This window comes from Chiloscyllium punctatum, chromosome 36, assembly GCF_047496795.1.
Source record: "Chiloscyllium punctatum isolate Juve2018m chromosome 36, sChiPun1.3, whole genome shotgun sequence".
In the NCBI taxonomy this organism is placed as follows: domain Eukaryota; kingdom Metazoa; phylum Chordata; class Chondrichthyes; order Orectolobiformes; family Hemiscylliidae; genus Chiloscyllium; species Chiloscyllium punctatum.
In genome coordinates this window covers 34,068,630-34,073,982 of record NC_092774.1, presented here as the reverse complement: position 1 = coordinate 34,073,982, position 5,353 = coordinate 34,068,630, and the positions used below count along the sequence as shown (strand labels likewise).

The 5,353-nt window shown below is 46.8% G+C and overlaps 1 non-coding gene across 1 annotated transcript; it reads right to left on the bottom strand.

Annotated features, from left to right (window-relative positions):
* Positions 1 to 402: 402 nt before the first annotated feature.
* On the bottom strand, positions 403 to 476 carry trnan-guu (transfer RNA asparagine (anticodon GUU)). Its single transcript has one exon. It is a non-coding gene; the product is annotated as a tRNA-Asn (tRNA).
* Between the last annotated feature and the right edge of the window lie 4,877 nt (positions 477 to 5,353).

The following is a 5,353-nucleotide window of genomic DNA, read 5'->3' as shown; positions in this document are numbered from 1 at the left end:
GAAAGAGTGTATCATCGCAGAGTTTGTTTGACTCCAATCACTTCACAGTGATTCGAAAGGGTTAAATATCGGCACATGGTGTTTGCAGATATTTCGGTGTTTCACCCCAAAAGATGAAATGAACTTTCAGTTAGAAATTGCAGGAGGAACTCAGCAGGTCAGGCAACATCTGTGGAAAGAGAATCAGAGGCAACATTTCAAAATTCTGTTTTCACCGACAGGTACTGTCAAACCTGCCGAGTTTCTCTTTTGGTCTCGTCTTCTCAGCATACGCAGTCCCTTACGTGAGACATTAATTCAATTCTGAAAGCCCTTTATGGAGAAGAATTCCGCTTGGGGAACATTTTCCTGACCCCATTAAAAGCGCACAGCGTCGAAGCCAAAGAAGAGCAGCCAACACACCGCCCCTGGGTGGGCTCGAACCACCAACCTTTCGGTTAACAGCCGAACGCGCTGACCAATTGCGCCACAGAGACAGGCGCTTTCGTGGGCTGCACCATCGCTTAGTAATTTTATAATTCAGCCTCCCCGCCGAGAATTACAATTGTCGTCTATCAGTTTTACTTTTCCATAATCAAGCCTGGGAGATGTGTTGTGGAGATACCGGGGACAGTCTGCAGACACATCCATGTCACGAGGAACTAGCTTTCTTACTCCGGGGCCGTCGCCCTTCCAGCCTTTCAGTGTTTTGCCTGTTCCCGAGTTCTCTCCTTGGCTCGCAGGGGAGAAGGGGTTTGAATTCCTGATGTGCAGGAACGACAATTCTTTCAATGTCTCAGATCAGTTCATGTGCCGAGAACATCAGAGTCAACCTCCCGGCCTCTTCAACAAGGGGACGGTGTCTGGACTGTCTCTGCTAAATCGGACCGGTCATCTTTCATTCTCCTCTAAATCCGCTTCCCAAAGTGTTTCTAAAGGTTCACAAAGCTGGAGACTGGGATTTCTGTTTTGCTTCATGAACATTTGCACATTTTTCCATTTCCTAAGTGACAATATTTTGCCAAAATCTCTTCCAATTGTACGCCTTGCCTCATGTCCAGGGATGAGGAATTTCCATTCTGGGGAGACATTCCCAAGGTTGAGAATGTTCGCTTTGGAGTAAAGAAGGATAACTGGAGATTTCCTGGGGCTGTTGGTCATGATGGGAGAAGAAGCGGTGGGAATGGGCAGATTAATGACCAGAAGAACTAATTGCCACTGACCAGAGTCAGTTACCAGAGGACAGGGATTGAAGTTCTTGAATGAAAAGCAGCACTTGTGCCTAATAAACATAGAGAATACTGCAGAAAGCCAACGGGTCGAGCAGCATCTGTGGAAAGGGAAACAGAGCTGACGTTGTGAGTCTGGTACGTTGTTTGTTCAGAACCCGAGTTTCCTGCATGGCAATCAATTCCCAGACATGAGAAAACGGGTCTTTATTGAGACGGGTTTTGTGAAGTTTGAGCGATAATGCAACCAACAGGAAGTCATTTAAAATCGCCAGCGAAGAAAGCATAGCCAGCAGGTTACCACCCTGGGCGGGGGAGCCCCAAAGGATCTCTACGCCAACACCTTAAGTGTTCGGCCACAACTACACGCCCAAAGTTGTGCTCTAAACTTTCTCATGGAATAGTTCTAACAGGAAAGGTGAGTATTGGGCTTGTCCTGTCCGCGCCATAGTCCCAACGTTTCCTGTTCCCCTGGATTTGATCAGGACAGAGGAGGCTGATGGGAGATCGAATTGAACTACACACATTGATGAGAGATAGAGCGGCTGGGAAGGATGTATTCCCATGCGTAGAGAGATTAATAATCAGGGCCGAAAATAAGGAGCCACTTCAAGAAATTTGGGGTTCATTCAGCAAAGCTAATGTATGACTGTTCACAGAAAATTGTGATGAAAGTTTCTCGAGTTATTTTGATGAGAAGTGTTGATGATGCTAATACAATCGATAGGATGAACGTAGATTGGTAAATGTATTTGGTGACAGTTCTGTTCTAGCCCTGTGAGCGAAACCTGGATCTGAAGGAGTAGAAGGGACATTAACAACATCGATCTGAAATTGGACACGTGACAAGGAACAGAGCCATCATGAACAGTTGGCTTTTGAACTGGAGAAGGTTTCTCGTGAAATTCGCTTGAGGCTTGAGGTATGCAAGGTCAAGATAATTTAGGTAAAACACGGAAACGCTATCCTCATTAGCAGACAGTGAAAGGATTACAAGACACAAATTAAACATTTTCGACAAGTGATACAGGGGACTGGGAAGATAAGTATTACAAACTGTGAACAGCAAAGTTCTGGTGCACAACACTTACATTCAAAGACCGAAAACATCCAGGTCCTGATTAATCAGATTGCATTGTGGTGCTTTTTTGCAAAACATCCACTTGCAATGTCCTACAAAAGAGTGACAAAACCCATCCCTGTCAGCCCAGGATAGAAAATCCGAAGGGATGAACGTTTGCTGATTTTCTGAAGATTCACCGAGCTTAGACTGGGTTTTGGTGATTGTTTCTTTTCCACTGCCAGGAGCCGCAGTGGTTGAGGCGTTGAGTTGGGGAGAATAAAATGTGCCCGTGAGCAGCATGTGGGGCTATTTCAGCTTCCCCTCATATGACTGCGCTGTGACTTGACTCTGATGTTCTCAGGGACACTTACTGACGCGAGACGGTGAAAAGAGTCTCATTCCCGCAGATCGGGAATTCAAACCGTATGCCGGCTTCAGGACAATGAGAAAGATTAATTGAGGTGTGTGAAGAAGCTGTGAGCTGTATTTCAAACAGGTAGGTGGAGTCAGATGCATCATCCATTGCGCCCCGGCCCTGTGCGGATCAAACGCCACCATGCAGCAGAGTTCTGACGTTAACACGGACATGCGCAGCAATGGGTTCATTCACAATGTGAACAACCAAAGATAATCACCGTCACTGATTCCCTTCCACAGGCCCACCTTTGTGAAGCAGTATCTTTCACTGGCAAAGGAAACACCCTTGTCCTCAGGTGCCTGCTTCATTTCGATCCCGATTTCAAGCACCTCACTGTTCTAGTCTCATTTCCAAACACTTTGCTCATAGCCTCAAAAGAAGCTCTGCGGGTATTGGCTTGTTCCACCCGAACAGGCAGTGGGTTGCAGATTCCCACCAGTCCCAATTTGAGTGAAATATTTTTCCCCCTCCACTGATTTGAATCTTAAAGAAGAAGCCGGGGAGCAAACTCCCTTTCTTTTCGACGACATTTCTCATTTTGTACTCGGCAGGGTTCACACCTGCGTGGGGAAACCGCAATGGATTTCATGTACATCGCATTAACCACTCGGCCCACGAATACAGAACCACACTGACAGCTTGACTTCCCAGGTCTGTCTGCCTATGGAGCTGAGAAAGAGTGAATCATCGCAGAGTCTGTTTGAATCCAATCACTTCACAGTGATTCGAAAGGGTTAAATATCGGCACATGGTGTTTGCAGATATTTCGGTGTTTCACCCCAAAAGATGAAATGAACTTTCAGTTAGAAATTGCAGGAGGAACTCAGCAGGTCAGGCAACATCTGTAGAAAGAGAATCAGAGGCAACATTTCAAAATTCTGTTTTCTCCGACAGGTACTGTCAAACCTGCCGAGTTTCTCCTTTGGTCTCGTCTTCTCAGCATACGCAGTCCCTGACGTTAGACATTAATTCAATTCGGAAACCCCTTTGCAGAGAAGATTTCCGTTTGTGGAACATTTTCCTGACCCCATTAAAAGCGCACAGCCTCGAAGAAAATGAAGGGCAGCGGACAAACCAGCTCGGGGTGGGCTCGAACCACCAACCTTTCGGTTAACAGCCGAATGCGCTGACCAATTGCACCACAGAGACAGGCGCTGACTCGGGCTGCACCATCGCCTAGTGATTTTATAATTTAGCCTCCCCGCCAGGAATTACAATTGTCGTCTATCTGTTTTACTTTTCCATAATCAAGCCTGAGAGATGTGTTGTGGAGATACCGGGGACAGTCTGCAGACACATCCATGTCACGAGGAACTAGCTTTCTTACTCCGGGGCCGTCGCCCTTCCAGCCTTTCAGTGTTTTGCCTGTTCCCGAGTTCTCTCATTGGCTCGCAGGGGAGAAGGGGTTTGAATTCCTGATGTGCAGGAACGACAATTCTTTCAATGTCTCAGATCAGTTCATGTGCTGAGAACATCAGAGTCAACCTCCTGGCCTCTTCAACATGGGGACGGTGTCTGGACTGTCTCTGCTCAATCGGACCGGTCATCTTTCATTCTCCTCTAAATCCGCTTCCCAAAGTGTTTCTAAAGGTTCACAAAGCTGGAGACTGGGATTTCTGATTTGCCTCATGAAAATTTGCACATTTTTTCCATTTCCTAACTGACAATATTTTGCCAAATTCTCTTCCCTTGCCTCCTTGAAACATAGAACATAGAACATAGAACAATACAGCACAGAACAGGCCCTTCGGCCCACGATGTTGTGCCGAACTTCTAACCTAGATTAAGCACCCATCCATGTACCCATCCAAATGCCGCTTAAAGGTCGCCAATGATTCTGACTCTACCACTCCCACGGGCAGCGCATTCCATGCCCCCACCACTCTCTGGGTAAAGAACCCACCCCTGACATCTCCTCTATACCTTCCACCCTTCACCTTCATCTTATCAACCTCTATCAAGTCACCCCTCATCCTTCGCCGTTCCAACGAGAAAAGGCCGAGAACTCTCAACCTATCCTCGTACCACCTACTCTCCATTCCAGGCAACATCCTGGTAAATCTTCTCTGCACCCTCTCCAAAGCTTCCACATCTTTCCTAAAGTGAGGCGACCAGAACTGCACACAGTACTCCAACTGTGGCCGAACCAAAGTCCTGTACAGCTGCAATATCACTTCACGACTCTTGAATTCAATCCCTCTGCTAATGAACGATAATACTCCATAGGTCTTCTTACAAACTCTATCCACCTGAGTGGCAACCTTCAAAGATCTATGTACATAGACCCCAAGATCCCTCTGTTCCTCAAGCTGACTAAGAACCCTACCATTAACCCTGTATTCCGCATTCTTATTTGTTCTTCCAAAATGGACAACCTCACACTTGACAGGGTTGAACTCCATCTGCCACTCCTCAGCCCAGCTCTGCATCATATCTAAGTCCCTCTGCAGCCGACAACAGCCCTCCTCACTGTCCACAACTCCACATATCTTCGTATCATCTGCAAATTTACTGACCCACCCTTCGACTCCCTCATCTAACTCATTAATAAAGATTACAAAGAGCAGAGGACCCAGAACTGATCCCTGCGGAACTCCACTTGTAACTGGGCTCCAGGCTGAATATTTACCATCTACCACCACTCTCTGACTTCGACCGGTTAGC